This window comes from Callithrix jacchus, chromosome 16 (genome assembly GCF_049354715.1).
Source record: "Callithrix jacchus isolate 240 chromosome 16, calJac240_pri, whole genome shotgun sequence".
Classification (NCBI taxonomy): domain Eukaryota; kingdom Metazoa; phylum Chordata; class Mammalia; order Primates; family Cebidae; genus Callithrix; species Callithrix jacchus.
In genome coordinates, this window is record NC_133517.1 from 45,071,123 (window position 1) to 45,088,043 (window position 16,921).

General features: G+C 40.6%; 1 pseudogene; it reads left to right on the forward strand.

Moving 5' to 3' along the window:
* Positions 1-3,734: 3,734 nt before the first annotated feature.
* On the forward strand, positions 3,735-16,686 carry LOC144579687 (sodium/bile acid cotransporter 5-like; annotated as a pseudogene).
* The last annotated feature ends 235 nt before the right edge of the window (positions 16,687-16,921 follow it).

The window sequence follows — 16,921 nt, forward strand, 5'->3', positions numbered from 1 at the left end:
CATATTAAGCAGTTCCATTTCTGAAACACTTTATTTTTTCCTTCAAATAACCTCATTAGCCGATATTTGAGTTTAATAATACAGTATTAAAACCAAGGGAATTCTTCATAAATTGAATTACTCCGGGACGTGGGTTAACTCACATTCCCCTCAGCATGGCGCCCTGTATACACTATGGCCTGGATTCCAGTTGTCTTAAAGGTTTAGCTGTTAAAAAATGTTTATTAATCATAAACATAGAAAATAAAATACTTTTTTATCACACCTGCAAACACTTTTCCACCAATATATGTCAATATTCCCTGTTAAACAATTGACTCAATAAACTAATAAAAACGTTTACCTGCTTACCTTTTTTGGGGAGCTTGTTGTATCTCCAGGGATACAAGGCAGGGGGTGCTTATATACTACTATATGCCCACTTTGAGGTTCTTTTTCCTCAGAAACGGCTTGGGTGATGAAGTAATGGAGGTGGGTATGTGAGAAACAGTAGGAGAGAAGTATACATTACTATGTGGAGGAGCAACGTAATAATAACATTGTCATTGATTTAGTCTCTCATAACCGGTAAAAAACCTTCATATCCCTGACCTCAAAGTGACAGCAGCTCGTCCAGCTACCTCAGAGTTGGCAATATCACTTATCTGCCTTACACATACAGGTGAGGTGTGGGGATTTGTTTAATTTTATTTTTAAATACTTTATGTATGTGTGTATGAATGAATGAATGAGTATTTTGCTCTGTAGCTCAGGCTAGATGCAGTGGTGCCATCATAGCTCACTAATCTCGAATTCATAGACTCAGTTGGCCTATTGACCTTCTCCGCTCAGCCTCCCAAATAGTTGGGACCTCAGACACATGCCACAACACTGGGCTAATTTTTAATTTTTTTGTAGAGACTGGGTCTTGCTGTGCTCCCCAGGCTGATCTCAAACTCCTAGTCTCAAATGATCCTCCTGCCTCAGCCTGAAAAGTCCTGGGGTTACAGGCATGAGCCACTACGACTTGGCCAGGTGTGAGGGATGTAGAGTTTCAAGTAATCCTTCTAAATGCAAATATATGATCACCAACCTAATGGTTTCTCAGTTTTCTTGGGATAAAGTTTGAATTCCTTAATTTGGATTAGAAGGCCATTCATGATCTGGTCCCCACCCCTTATCTCTCAGACTTTTCACCTCCAGCCTCACATACTCATGTAGAGGTCGGATTGGATTTTTTTCAGCTTCTGCAGCATGCTTTCTTCTAGCTTATGAACCTCCACAACAAGCTGGCTCATTTTGCTCTATTTTTAGTAAGACTCTCTCCTACCTTCCCCTTTGAACCCCATCTTAACTCAGGCTTAACCTACCTTTACATGTTTAATATCTATTTACATACTACCCACATGTTTGGTTTTAGCTTACTTTTAACTTCCTCCAAGAATCCTGTGACCACCGAAGTGTGGCTATATTTCCTCTCCTGAGTGCTCTGCATTTCTTCATTCAGACAGCTTAACTGCTGTGTTCTAACTGCCTCCTGCAGGTAAAGGCGGTCCTGTGAAAACCATGGCGGATGGAGGCAGTCCTTTGCTCATTCCTGTACTCTTAACATCTGGTGCAGTGCCTGCTTGACAGCAAGCCCTCTATAAATATTTGTTAAGTACTTGAGGTATCAATATCTAATGATGCCTCTCTTATGCCATCTTGTACCCAGGTTTGAGAGCCATAATTTATGCATGACTACAGATAATAGATTGTCTAGAACTACCCCAATTTTCCCAGAAAAGCTGAAGACCAGACCATCTAGTACTTGATTTGTTTTTTTTTTTAAAGCCATACTATGAAGAACCCCAAAGTCTTGCAGATTCACTTCAGATTCAAAGTGACAGATATGAGATATGAAAAATGTAATAACATTTCTGTATGTTCTACAAAATCAAAATGAAAGTAACTTCACGTGATCATGCAAAATTCAGTATATTGAGAACTTCATCATACTGAGAACTTATTAGGGTTGTCTAATCTTTTGGCTTCCCTGGGCCACATGTAACACACACTAATATACATTAATGATGGCTGATGAGCTTAAAAACAATAGCAAAAAAAAAGGCTTAATGTAAAAGTCTATCTTGAAGGTTATTGTTTATTGTAAGCAACAGCCCATGGCCTCTGAAACTCATCTCTGTTTATTATATCTTACAAGATTCTCTTTGTCACTTCCTGAAGAAAATCCTATATGATTTTAATATCAAAAATAACTGTTGTTGTCTTGAGTGATTTCTTTGTTATCATCTGAGAGATCAGTGGGAACTTGATGAAATTATAAGTTCCAGCAACTCATTTCACATCTGTAGAACTTTACATTCTTTAAGTGGGGGCCTCAGTGATTCTAGTTTTATAAATTCTTCAGGCGATTTTGATGTACACAAAGTTTGGAAATCCCTCGTATAGAGAGGAATTATGTAATTGACTAGGCTTCTCTTCAGATTTGGCCACTGGAAAGCTTAGAGACGGATTTGTGGTTCACTGGTAGCAGATATGTGGAGCATTACGATTTTTAGTTACTTCCCTGTCTGTTGTGGGTTTACCTTTGGTTTGTTTTTATTTCTATTTTTATTTCACTTCTAATTTAAGTTCTTGTCATATAACATATCCACATAAGCCATCTTAAGTTCTTTTTGGAACACAGCAGGTGGATAGCCAGGCAAATAGAAAAATAGTTATTACACTAAACTTCTATAGAGAACAAGGTATTCTGGCAACTGGTGCAGAGTAAACACCCTTGGCAAATCTGGAGAAGGCCAAGTGTATGTGGGTGTGTGCATGTATTGTGTGTATGTATGTGTTTGTGTAAGTAGGTGAGAGGAAGTCGTGCATTTGAATTAGAAAACTATTGCGTTTGTTGACCAGTGAATGACTTTTTACTTTTCCATCAAAAAGTAACTGTTGGCTGGGTGCAGTGGCTCCCGTCTGTAATGCCAGAACTTTAGGAGGCTGAGGCAGAAGGGTCACTTGAGGCCAGGATTTTGAGACCAGCCTGGGCAACACAACAAGACCCCATCTATATGAAAATTTAAAAATTAGATGAGTGTGGCAGCATGCACCTGCAGTCCTAGCTAAGGAGGCTGAGGAGGGAAGGTGGCTTGAGCCCAGGAGTTGGAGGTTACAGTGACTTATATGGCACCACTGCACTTCAGCCTGGGTGACAGAGTAAGACACTGTCTCTTAAAAAGAACAAACAACTGTACTTCCTTGTTGCTCTTCATTCAATTCGTGTTACATGTACTTGCTAGAAAGCTCATGTGAAACAATCATGTGGATAACAGGACAAATCTTTATCCTCTTTTGTACCCTTTCTTGCTTGGCCACAAGCCTTTCCACCTTAGTCATCTTTGTCACCTGCTAGCTAATCCCTACGAAGGCATTCATTTATTACAGCTTTAGAGACTAATTCTGAGAATTCCTGGGGGTGAAGATCTCTAGATTGTTTTGGTATGTTTCCATAAGGGGAAATTCACTTTCCATTTTTCTGTACTACAACCACCTTGCCTGTGAGAATCACCATAAATGGGGTTGAGCCTAAGAATTACACTGTTAACAGTGGAGGGTGTCCAGGTTCTCAGCATCTTGAATAAAGAATTGAACAAAACCCACAAACAAAGCAAGGAAAGAATGGAGGGTTTTAGTTGAAAATGAAAGTACACTCTACAGTGTGGGAATGGGCCTGAGCATAGGGGCTCAAAGGCTCTGTTAAAATGGGGAGCTTAAATATCCCCAAGAGGATTCCCTTGGTTACTTGGGGTACACCCTATGTAAATGGACAGGATGAAGTAAAGGTACAAAGTCATTTATGGTGTTTGCCCTATAGACAGAATATTTCCTATTACAGCTGAAGTGTGAATTGGCCTTATATTCCCTCCCTTCAGACCAAGCAAGAAAGGGTACAAAAGAGGATAAAGATTTGTCCTGTTATCCACATTCCTGCCTCAATACCACATAGAGAGACTGTCTAATTTACCTGAGAAGTGGTCATGTGTTATGGCCAGGCCAGGTAAACCCGACTTTTATCTTGTATTACTCTCCCCAGTCATTCCCATGAAGAAGCTCCAGTGAGATCAAAGTTTGAGACCTCTCAGCTAACCTCAGGGAGACATTAGGGGATGTAGCCAGATGCCATTTTCTGCCTTAGGAATTCAGGATCGAAGAGGCTGGATGTCACTGCATTTGCTGGGTTTGCACTTTTCTGGATACCTGGTTGTAACATGGTTCGCTGTTTTCCAGAACACTGTCAGCTGGGCTTCATACCAAAAACAGCTTTAGAATAATTGGGTAAGAATTGGACTATTTTGCTCCAGCTGAAACTCTAGAGCCTGATTAATTTAATGGGGAATATCCTTTAGTTATCACAGTGCTTGTCAAATTGCTTCTAAATTCTGAGATAAGTATTAAACAAAGGTAACCACCTAAAGACAAGGTCTTTCTGTTAAACCAAGCACCTGTTTTCTGGAGGTATGGGCAGGGCGCTGCAGGGGTCTGGAGATGGGGAGGCTGAGTGCTCTCTCTCTCTGGATAATAGCATTTAATAAGAGAAGCATTTAATATACATGATTTAATTTAATTAGCTATAATACCAAGAAGAAGAATATAAGGAAAGTTTGATGGAATAAGACCAATAATGTGCTATAAAGGTTTGGAGGTGCCAGTGTGGTGACTCATACCTGTAATCCCAGCACGTTGGGAGGTGGAAGCAGGAGGATTGAGCCCAGGTTAAATTAAAACATGTATATTAACTGCCAGGTGCTCACTAAATGCTGCTCCTATTAACTATAATTATCCAGAGGGAGAGCACTCAGCCTCCCCATCTCCAGGCTCCTGCAGTGCCCTGCCCATTTCTCCAGAAAACAGGTGCTCGGAACCTTGGTTGAACTGAAGGATCTTGTCTTTAGATGGGTCCCTTTGCTTAATACTTATCTCAGAATTTAGAAGCAGTTTGACAAGCACTGTGCTGACTGACAGAGCACTAAAGGATACTCCCCGATTATATTAATCAGGCTCTAAGGTTTCAGCTGGACCAAAATAGCCCAAGTATTACCCAATTATTATAAAGCTGCTCTTGGTATGGTGAAGCCCAGTTGACAGTGTTCCAGAACACATGGAACCAGGTGTTTGAGACTAGCCTGGGCAACCTAGGGAGACACATAGCTCTACAAATAATTTTAAAAATTAGCCAGGTGTGGTGGCATGTGCCTGTGGTCCCAGCTATTCAGGACGCGCTAAGCAGGAGAATTGCCTGAGCCTGGGAAGTGGAGGCTGCAGTGAGCTATGATCTTACCACTGCACTCCAGACTGGGCAACAGAGTGAGACCCTGTCTCAAAACAAAATAAAACAAAGATTTGTAAGGAAAACTCTCGGGAGGAATTGGAAATGCTCCATGGAAAAGTTGGCTTTTGAATCTAAGGCCATAAAGAATGGATGAAATCTGGAAAGCTGGAGGTGGGACTGGCATACCATGAAGAGGAAACAACAGGAGAAAACCCTGGGAGACAGGGAAGGACTGGTTAGTTCAGGGAAAGGTGAGAACTCTGATTTAAGGAGCATGCGGCATCAAGTCCTTGGGAGGGACCCTGTCGTGCAGGGTCTTGGATGCTAGGCTGGGCTGAGGAGTTTCTAATTTGCCAAGGGTCAAGGCTGTTGAGCAGTGGAGAGATTGATAGCAGCTAGCCCACAGGACTTAGATTGCCGAATAGCAGCATGCAGACAGGAGTGTATTTGGAAATGACTAAAGCCAGTTAAAAGACTTATGGTTGTCCAAGAAAGAATGAGTGAGGGAAACCTGGCTGTAGGCAGCAGAAACTCATAGGATAAGGACAGATCCGAAACTCTTGGTGGAGATATCATCCATGGGATTTTGGCAAAGATTAGGGAGACAGTGACACAGGAGCAGATTTGGGGATGAGTTCTTTTTGGGGCATGTTGAGCTTCAAGCAAGAATAGCGAGTCCAAGTAGAGATGCCTAGAGGATAACTGGATCACCACCTGAGTTTGGGAGGGAGAATTAGGAAGATTGAGATTTACTGCTGAGGTGAAAGGTGACACTATGGGAAGAGAGGTGATTGCAGAAATGTAAAAGGATAAGATCAGAAGTAAAAGATCCTCTTTAGGGGATCTTCTTAGTGTGGATCCATTCTCTTGAAGAAAGGCTTGTCAAGGAAGTTGTTATGTATAAAATAACAATAGTGACTGAGGCCAGGCGCAGTGGCTCATGCCTGTCATCCCAGCACTTTGGGAGGCGGAAGTGGGCAGATCACTTGAGGTCAGGAGTTCAAGACCAGCCTGGCCAAATGGTGAAACCCCGTCTCTACTAAAAACACAAAAAAGTAGCTGAGCGTGGAGACAGGTGTCTGTAATCCTAGCTACTAAAGAGCCTGAGACAGGAGAATCGCTTGAACCAGGGGTGGAAATGCAGTGAGCCGAGATCCCGCCACTGCCCTCCAGCCTGGGTGACAGAGTGAGACTCTGTCTCAAAAAAATAAAGTGACTAAAAGCATTTAAACCCACTAGGAACTGATATCTTAACCTAAGATGTTGGTTATCAACTAAGAGCACAATTTGACTATGGAGAAAACAATAAGATGACATGAAGGAAGAGCTGCAAGAAATGAATTGGCAAATTTATCTTTCCGAACTCCTCGTACAGAAGACTTAACAAGGAGAGGAGAACTACCCTTCTGATTTTAATAAAGTTGGGATGACAGGCTAGGCCTCCTGATTTATATTTGGGATCACCCTATATGGCTTTATTTTTATAACCGTCATCCTGAAATAATCTCTGTTCTGTTTCCTCCTTTTGGTTTGCTTCACTGTGTCTGTTGTAACAGGAGCAGGCATAGATAATTCCCCTTTAAAATATAAACCTGAATTACAGGTTGAGAGAGATCCACCATAAAACTGGTTCCTGCACCTGGTAATTTTTCCTGCTTGTTTCAGGACTGGAAGTTGATCCTACATTTTTACCTAGTGATTACCGGGGCAGGGCTTACAACCTGAACAAACATTTATTCTAGCCAGGAAACACTTCAAATGGCAAGTTTGAATATTTACTAATCTGCTGTTCGCTTAAGCCAGTATACGTCTAATGACTTTCAAACATATAAAGAAAGGTTAATAAATCTGAATGACAACTATCATACTCTTAAGTCACTAGGTTAGTGGCAAATAATGGTATAGACCATATAATTGAAGAAATAACTACTATAAAATAAATAACAAAATATTACCAAGGAAATGAACCCATTTATACTGGCATGAGAGTCTACTCACAGCAGGTTTCTCAGCAAGTGAAAGGGCAGCTCCATTCTGTCCAGCTCCACTCTCCAGCCTGAGAGAATGAATGGCCCTTTCAGGGGAATACATTTTTCCAAGGGTGAAAGCACTCTGGAGTCTCCCTGTTTTCTCTAGTGGTAAAATTCAGGAGAATTGGCAAAGGAGAATTTGTTTAAAGATTTTTAAATCTTCTACAGAATCAGATCTTGTTCATTTTAGACTCATTTTCTTTGCCTACTTTTTAAAAAAGTAGAACCAACATAGCTCTGAAATAATTCATTTGAGCCATCCAGGAAGAAGTTGCTTCCTGTTTTCTGGACACTTATGCAGGCAGTAGAGACATTGGTAAGAAGGACTTTGGTGTCAAGTAGTCCAGAGTTCAACTTTCTGCTCATTTATTTCATTATGCTTAAGTCATTTAACCAGGGATTTCTGGAGAATCCAGTGGCAGGTTTCAGGACCCAGGGTTGTGGTGATGAACAAGTAGATACAGTCCCTGTTCTCATGGAGCATACATTTTAGTTGGAAAGGACAGACAATTTTAAAAATACCATAATGGGCTTGGCATAGTGGCTTGAGCCTGTAATCCCAGCACTTTGGGAGGCTGAGGAGGGCACGTCACCTGAGGTTGAGAGTTTGAGACCAGCCTGACCAACAGGGAGAAACCCCGTTTCTACTAAAAATACAAAATTAGCCGGGTGTGGTGGCACACACCTGTAATCCCAGCTTCTTGGGAGACTGAGGCAGGAGAATCGCTTGAATGGGGAGGTGGAGGTTGTGGTGAGCCGAGATCGGGGTGCCATTGTACTCCAGCCTGGGCAACAGAGCAAGACTCCCTATCAAAATAAATAAATAACAATAATAATAAAAATAAACACAAGGCCACAAGCCTTAGATTTTCTGTGTGATCTTTGGCAAGTGTCTTAGCGCCTCAGTTTTTTTTCTTTTTCTTCCTTTCTTTTTTTTTTTTTTAAGATGGAGTCTTACTGTGTCACCCAGGCTGGAGTGCAGTGGCGGGATCTTGGCTCACCGCAATCTCCACCTCCTGGGTTCAAGTGATTCTCCTGCCTCAGCCTCCTGAGTAGCTGTGATTACAGGCATGTGCTACCATGCCCGGCTTTTGTATTTTTAGTAGAGACAGTGTTTCACTGTGTTAGCCAGTATGGTCTTGATTTCCTGACCTCATGATCTGCCCGCCTCAGCCTCCCAAAGTGCTGAGATTACACGTGTGAGCCACTGCACCCTGCTTTTTTTTCTTTTTGAGTTCGAGTTTTGCTCTTGTTGCCAAAGCTGGAGTGCAATGGCGTGATCTTGGCTCACTGCAACTCCGCCTCCCGGGTTCAAGCGATTCTCCTGCCTCTGCCTCCTGAGTAGCTGGGATAATAGGCACCCACCACCACACCTGGCTAATTTTTGTATTTTTAGTAGAGATGGGGTTTTGCCATGTTAGTCAGTCTGGTCTTGAACTCTTGGCCTCAGATGATCCACCTGCCTTGGCCTCCCAAAGTGCTGGGTTTACAGGCATGAGTCACCATGCTTGGCCTAAGATCCTTAGTTTTCAAACAGGGTTGTTGGGCATCAGTTCAATAATAATTGCAAATAACTAAATATGTGGTCTGGCATGTAGGAACCACACAATAATCATCATCTGATATTGCTTCAAATTTCACAGTCACAGGATTTTGAATTATTTTGTTCACTCACTGCTATATCCCAAGGGCATAGAGCTATGCCTGACACATGGCAGGTATCCAATAAATATTTGTTGACTGATGTTAAAGATGAGGAGAACCATGATGGCAGAAAAAGATAACAACAGAGATGAAAGTTAACCAGAAGGAAAATTCATGCACTGCTTGCTGGAGCCTTTGTAAATTGAACATAACAAAGTGTTGGTTCTTCTTCTCCTTCCCCTCCTTCTTCTTCTTTTGACATTGTGGTCTCATTCTGCAGCCCAGGCTGGAGTGTAGTGAGGGATGGATCATGGCTCACTGCAGTCTCAACCTTCTGGGCTCAAGCAGTGCTCTCGTCTCAGCCTCCCAATTAGCTGGGACTACTGGCATGTGCCACAACACCTGGCTACTTTTTAAATTTTTGGTATAGCTAGGGTCTTACTATATTGCCCAGGCTGATCTGGAACTCCTAACCTCAAGTGATTCTCCTGCCTCAGCCTTCCAAAGTATTGAGATTACAGGCATGAGCCACCATGCTTTCCCTCAAAGTGTTACATTTTTGGGGAAAATCTAAGCCAGAAAAAAGAATTAGTGCTCAGAGATTGAACTCAACTAGCCCTAAGTGAAAGACTCAAATACTTTCTTCTCCATTTCATCCACTAGAGGGAGTATATTACTTATACAAGACGGCCTTTCCCAAGCACAGCTGAAGCTGCTTTAAAATGATGTTAGGCCGGGGGCGGTGGCTCAAGACTGTAATCCCAGCACTTTGGGAGGCCGAGGCGGGTGGATCACGAGGTCAACAGATCGAGACCATCTTGGTCAACATGGTGAAACCCCGTCTCTACTAAAAATACAAAAAATTAGCTAGGCACGGTGGCGCGCGCCTGTGGTCCCAGCTGCTCGGGAGGCTGAGGCAGGAGAATTGCCTGAACCCAGGAGGCGGAGGTTGCGGTGAGCCGAGATCGCGCCATTGTACTCCAGCCTGGGTAACAAGAGCGAAACTCTGTCTCAAAAAAATGATGTTAATGGAACAATGAGTAGGCCTAATTACCTACCCCGTATATTTTGATTTAGGAAGATGATTAAATAGTCTCAGATTAAAAAAAAATAGTATCTAAAAGAAATTATCAAAATGTTATTCTTATAGTTCCTCAAACTTTGAATAGAAGACTAAACATTAAAGAAATTACATCAATTTTATTTCATTAATAGCAAAAAACACCCTTTTAGCATTTTGGTGCCCCCATTAGAGTTCAGCATTTCTACAGAGCAGGAGACTGCACCACTCCTTTTTTTATTTTTATTTATTTATTTATTTATTTTTGAGACGGTGTCTCTCTCTGTCGTCAGGCTGGAGTGCAGTGGCAAGATCTTGGCTCACTGCAACCTCTACCTCCTGGGTTCAAGCGATTCTCCTGCCTCAGCCTCCCGAGTAGCTGGGATTACAGGCGCGTAGACCACGCCCAGCTATTTTTGCATTTTAAGTACAGACGGAGTTTCATCATGTTGGCCAGGCTGGTCTCCATCTCTTGACCTCCTGATCCACCCGCCTTGGCCTCCCAAAGTGCTGGGATTATAGGCATGAGCCACCGCGCCTGGCCCGCGCTCCCCCCACCCCCACTTTTTTTTTGAGAAGGAGTTTCGCTCTTGTTACCCGGGCTGGAGTGCAGTGGTGCAATGATGCGATCTCGGCTCTCCACAACCTCTGCCTCCCGTGTTCAAGCCGTTCTCCTGCCTCAGCCTCCCCAGTAGCTGGATTACAGGCATGCGCCACCGTGCCCAGCCAGCTGTACCATTCTTGAACATCACCCTCTTCTCAATCCCGCCGCGCTCCTGCAGCCTTCCTCTTCCTCCTGTCTCAGAGGCTTCCTCTGGGATGTCTTTCAGGCCTTGCATTACAAAACAAACTCTTATTTCTCCTCTGTAAGAGAAACCTCTAGGATGAAACAGCTTGCATAAAAAATGTTAAGGAAGTTGAGGGAAAGTTCTCACCCTATCCTGAGCCTTAGACAAAAGGAAGAATAAGATAAAAATTTAACATCTTTACAAATTATTCCACTGGTCTCTTGCCTCACCACAGCTTCCTTTCTAGAAAAACTGAGGAATACAGGCAGAAAGACCTGGTATTTTCAAGGAGACAACTGGGCAAAATGGACATAAGCCAGATATGTGCCCAGGGTACAGCTGAAAGTTTACAGAACTTTGCGTATATATATTTGTAGTTAAAACCTGAAAATTTGCAAACATGTTAAATGTCTCCTCCTAATTTTAGTATCACTAGGGACTTGGGGAGGTATGTTTCGAAGGTGGCTTAGCAGGGGTATATTTGTTTAGGCGCCTGACAGGACTCTGCAGGAGCTGACAGCTGTTGACCGGTAAGGTCAAAATGCACCAATATCGGGCCAATTGTCAGGCTTTCCTCTTTCTGGCAAGTACGAGGTAGAAAGTATGTTCTGCACATTATTTTAAAAAATGTTTAAACCAGTATGTTTATATATGTCTTCCCTCAGAAGGACACTCAATTTTCCTTTGTAAAATAACTTTTATGAACCCACTGTTACTTTGTTTTTTTTTTTTTTTAATTGGGTCCAAAAAAGAACAAACGGCAATGAAATAGGCATTTCTGTATTTTTCTTTAAGAATGGAAACCCATCTTCAGGTCACTGCTGAAGGAAATATGATTAAAGCTTTGACTTTACATCATCGAAGAAGCATCTCAAGAAATTTTCCTTTCAAACATTTATTTGTTGAAGTCATTTTGTTTATATCCCAGCTCAAGATAACTCAGTTAAAATGTACTTAGGAACAAAATTATTTTGTAATATTAACATATTTGAGGACATTACACCAGTAACATGCCAGCAAGACTATATTTTTTCATTTGAAAGAAGCTTAGCAGGTGCCAAAGAAGAATAAAAAATGAATTGCATTGAAATGACATTTGTTTTAAGGGGATCATGATGTCATTATGTGATGATTTTATTTGGATCATATTTGTCAATTTAAACATTTTGATGTGGCTGAAAATAATTGAGAAATAAAAAAGTCCAGAACACTTACATATTTTTAGTTTGAAACTTGTTTCTAGAGATTCTTTTTCGCTATTTTGGTTAGTGGATCTTTCTTTTTTTTTTTTTTTTTTTTTTGAGATAGAGTCTCACACTGTTGCCCAGGCTGTAGTGCAGTGGTGGGATCTTGGCTCACTGCAACTTCCACTTCCTGGGTTCAAGCAATTCTCCTGCCTCAGCCTCCCAAGTAGCTGGGACTACAGGCATCCACCACCACACCCAGCTAATTTTTTAGTATTTTTAGTAGAGGCAGGGTTTCACCACGTTGGCCAGGATAGTCTCGATCTCCTGACCTCGTGATCCGCCTGCCTTGGTCTCCCAAAGTGCTGGGATTATAGGGTGGATCTTTAGTCATTTAAACCATAAGATACCCCCTCTTTAGTCAGGCAGTTGTTTTATTCACTGCTGTAAGAGAAGGAAAGAGTAAAATTAAAGGTATGAGTTGACTGAGATAACATTTCTTTCTTTTGACTATCACTGGGGAATACTATAGCCTGAAAGAAAGGGTTCTTCTCCTGCTAAACATTTTACATCCTTAAAAATGAAATGGTGACTGGTCACCAAAACAGAATCTTGAATTGAATAAATGTGTCAGACTCTATATTGAATATTAAATCATTTATTTTGTCTCAGGCAAATGCTCATTTATATTCTGTGTAAACTGCTGTGACTTGCTATGTATTTTCTGTTGTTTATTTCCCAAAAGCCTACAAACTACTTGAAATTAGGACTTTAGCCTACTTTTCTATGAGCATGGAATGATTACTGTAGGGCTAGAATATAATTTATGCTCAGTAATTACTTGTTGAATTATGTTTTTAATACTGTAAGCCAATATTTTCCCAAATATGCTCTGTTGAGAATTAGGCTTTCTAGACAGAGGAGACTCGTAAAACATTAGCTCCATGGTCAAATAAATTTGAAGAACTACCTGGTGTATTTTTTCTTCATTCAACAAACATTTATTTCACTTTGACGGTGTAGGGTCTTGTTGGGTGCTAGATTGGTCTTTGCACAAACAAGAGAATACGGCAGAGAAACAAAGAAAGGCCATCTGGAAAAGTGACATCTGCTCCTAGTGCAATAGTGTGAAAATAAATCATATGTTATTATAATAAAATGTATTTTTCTGGATTTATCATATTTCTCATTTAAAATTTTTATGGGTATATAGTATATATATACATGTATAGGGTACATGAAATGTTTTGATGTATGCATATAATGCATAATAATCACATCAGTGTAAGTGGGACATTTATTACCTCATTTGTTATTTCTTTGTGTTAAGAACATTCCAATGATACACTTTTAGTTATTTGAAAATGTCCTATAAATTATTGTTGACTGCAGAAACCCTGCTGTGCTATCAAATATAAGATCTTATTTATTCTATCGAAGTATATTTTTGTACCATTAACCACCCCCACTCCCCTGCGTCTCCTCTACCTTTCCCAGCCATCATTCTGCTATCTCCATGAGTTCAATTATTGTAATTATTAGTGCCCACAAATGAGTAAGAACATATGCAGTTTCTCTTTCTGTGCCTGGCTTATTTCACTTAACATAATGTCCTCCAGTTCCATCCATGTCCTCCAATTCTTGCAAATGACAGGATCTCATTCTTTTTTATGTCAGAATCATACTCCATTGTGTATATGTACTGCATTTTCTTTATCCATTTGTCTGTTGATGGACATATAGTTTGCTTCCAAATCTTGGCTATTATGCTGCAATAAATGTAAGAGCGAAGATATTGCTTCAATACGCTGATTTCCTCTCTTCTGGATGTATGTCTAGCAGTCAGATTGCTGGATCATTTGGTGGCTTTATTTTAGTGTTTTGAAGATGCTCCATACTATTCTCCATAATGGCTATATTAATAATGTACATTCCCACCAACACTGTACAAGGGTTGCCTTTTCTTCACATCCTTGCTAGCATTTGTTATTGCCTTTCTTTTATGTACAAGCCATTATATAACTGGGGTAAGATGGTGTCCTGGGTTGGAGTGCAATGGCTCAATTTCAGTTCACTGCAACCTCCACCTCCTGGATTCAAGTGATTCTCCTGTCTCAGCCTCCCAAGTAGCTGAGATTACAGGCACCTGCCATCATGCATGGCTAAGTTTTTGTATTTTTAGTAGAGACAGGGTTCACTAGGTTGGCCAGATCTCTAACTTCTGATCTCAGGCAGTCCACCTACCTTGGCACCCCAAAGTGCTGGGATTACAGGCATGAGCCACCACACCCAGCCACAAATAACACCTTATAATCCATTATTTTAAGCTGATGACAACATAACTCTAATTGCAAAAACAGCCAAACTAACAAACAAGCAAAGAGAAAACTAACAAAAACTCTACACTTTATCACCCCACTTTTTTAACTGTTTATTTTCTATTTCTATTATACTATCCTGTATATGTCTTGAGAAGTTTCTGTACTTACTTTTTTTGATGGGTTAATGTTTTTATCTTCCTGCTCATCATATGAGTAGTTTACACACAACAATTAGTGTTATATTTTCTAGTTGTCTGTGTATTTCCTTTTACCATTTAATTAGGTACCTTCAATGATTTATTTCTAGTTAATATTCTTTTCTTTCATATTGAAGAAATGAAATTAGCATTTCTTGTAGGACATGCTTGGTATTGGCGAAATCGCTCAGCTTTCATTTGTCTGAAAAAGCCTTTATTTCTTTTTTATGTTTGAAGGATATTTATGTTGGATATAATTTTCTAAGACAAAAGTTTTTTTTCCTTCAGCACTTTACATATGTCATGGTACTCTTGCCTGGACTGCAACGTTTTAACTGAGAAGTCTATTACCAGATGTATTGGAGCTTCATTGTATGTTATTTGTTTTTCTCTTACTGCTTTTTGGATCCTTTACTTATCGTTCACCACTGGGAATCTGATTATTAAATGCCTTCAGGTAGTCTTACTTAGCTTAAATCTGCTTGGTGTTCTATAACTTTATTGTACTTGAATATTGATACTTCTCTCTAGGTTTAAAACATTTTCTGTTATTAACTCTTTGAGTAAACTTTCTACCCTGATATCTCTACCTCCTCTTTAAGGCTAATAACTCTTAGTTTTGCACTTTTGAGGGTATTTTCTAAATCTTGCAGGCATGCTTCTTTTTTATTCCTTTTTCTGTCTCCTCTGCCTGTGTATTTTCAAATAGCCTGTCTTCAAGCTCACTAATTCTTCCTTCTATTTCATTCATTTTGCTGTTGACTCTAATGCAGTCTTCAGTTTGTCACTTGCCTGTGTTTGAAATTGTATCAAAATAAAGATCATTAAAAAATCACATCTAAACAACTAAATTAAAAACAGTAAGTTTGCCATCCTATGTGAGAAGCGGGAAAGAGAACATTAGAGAAAATCGTTTTAAAGAACAGAGAGAAGGAGATAATACGAGAGCAGAAATTGGCTGTCACCTGTGTGCGGTGGCTCACACCTGTAATCCCAACACTTTCGAAGGCCGAGGTGGGTGGATCAGCTGGGGTCAGGAGTACATAGAACTTTTCCACAGACTACCCAAGTGTACAAATTATCTACCTTTGCCCTGTTTGCTTTATCATTTGCAGTCTCCCTCTGTCCATAAGTATGCACAGTTTTTTCTGATGCCATTTTGTGTATTTCTTTTGTCTCAGATTGTGGCATTGCCTGAGGCACAAGCTTTTGGATTTGTAATGACCTGCACATGCCCAGGAGGGGGTGGGGGCTCTCTCGTTGCTCTGCTTCTAGTCAGAGATTTCACGTTGGCCATTTTGATGACTTGCACATCAGCATTATTGACTCTGATCATGATGCCTGTCAATTCTTATATATACAGTAAGATGTCAGGGTTGTCAGGTATGTTTCATATTCCTGTTTCTAAAATTGTGTCCACTCCTTTTCACACTTGTGTCAGTATCAGCTGAAATAGTCATCAAGCATAGAAACCTGAAAAAGCAAACTTCTTAGAATAATTAGACCTTTGAGTTTTATTTTAATGTTCACAAGGATTTCTTTGACTTTAAGAGTGGGATTAATGTTTCTAAAACCAGATAACCTAGAGGTGCTTTTGTTGGGTCTCTTAGTTCCTGCTTCCCATTTCTCGCTGGGGCACTTTTTTGCTAAAGTTTGTATGCTGCATCTTCTTGTTTGTAAGATATCCTTAGGGTTGGGAGCAGTGGCTGCAGATGGGACCATGGTATTAAAAACGGCCCTTTGGGAACTCAGGGGCAACGCATCCTATACTGAGGTCTCTGCAGCTTTCTGAACTACTTTCACAACATTGGACAAAAGATTTTTTGGATTTGTGACACCAGTTTGCAGCTTTGCCACAATCGAGTCCAAACACTAAGACTTCCCTGCACACTGGCAGATTTTGCATTTCACTTTCAGTAAGGCACTTGGAAGCAGAACAGCCTCTTTGGACTGAAAAAAATCTAAGTTACCTCAGAATAACTGTGAGGTTTGCAAAACTGTTGCTATCAAAAGTGGGATGTTAAATAGTTTCTTAGCCCTGGTCATTATTCAGCTGTCTTCTCCAAGTCCAAGGCAGGCTTAGCCTCTGCGGCTCCTTTTACAGTAGCCGTGTGTTCTGGGTGTGAAATATTACTAATCCTTTCGGTCTTAGAAGGCTAAGAAAAGATGCATCCTTATTTAGAAGATACAAGAAATAGAAATTGCCTCACCTAACATTAAAGCATTGCTGAATTTCTACTCAATCACTGTGGGAGAGTCAAAGAATAACTAAAATGATGCCCATGCATAAGCCACTTATGACTTGGTACAAAAATTGACATGGGGTGAGAAAGAATATGTGTGTGTATATACACAAAACCATAAATGTAAAGCATCCAGTGAGCGGTTCCAACAG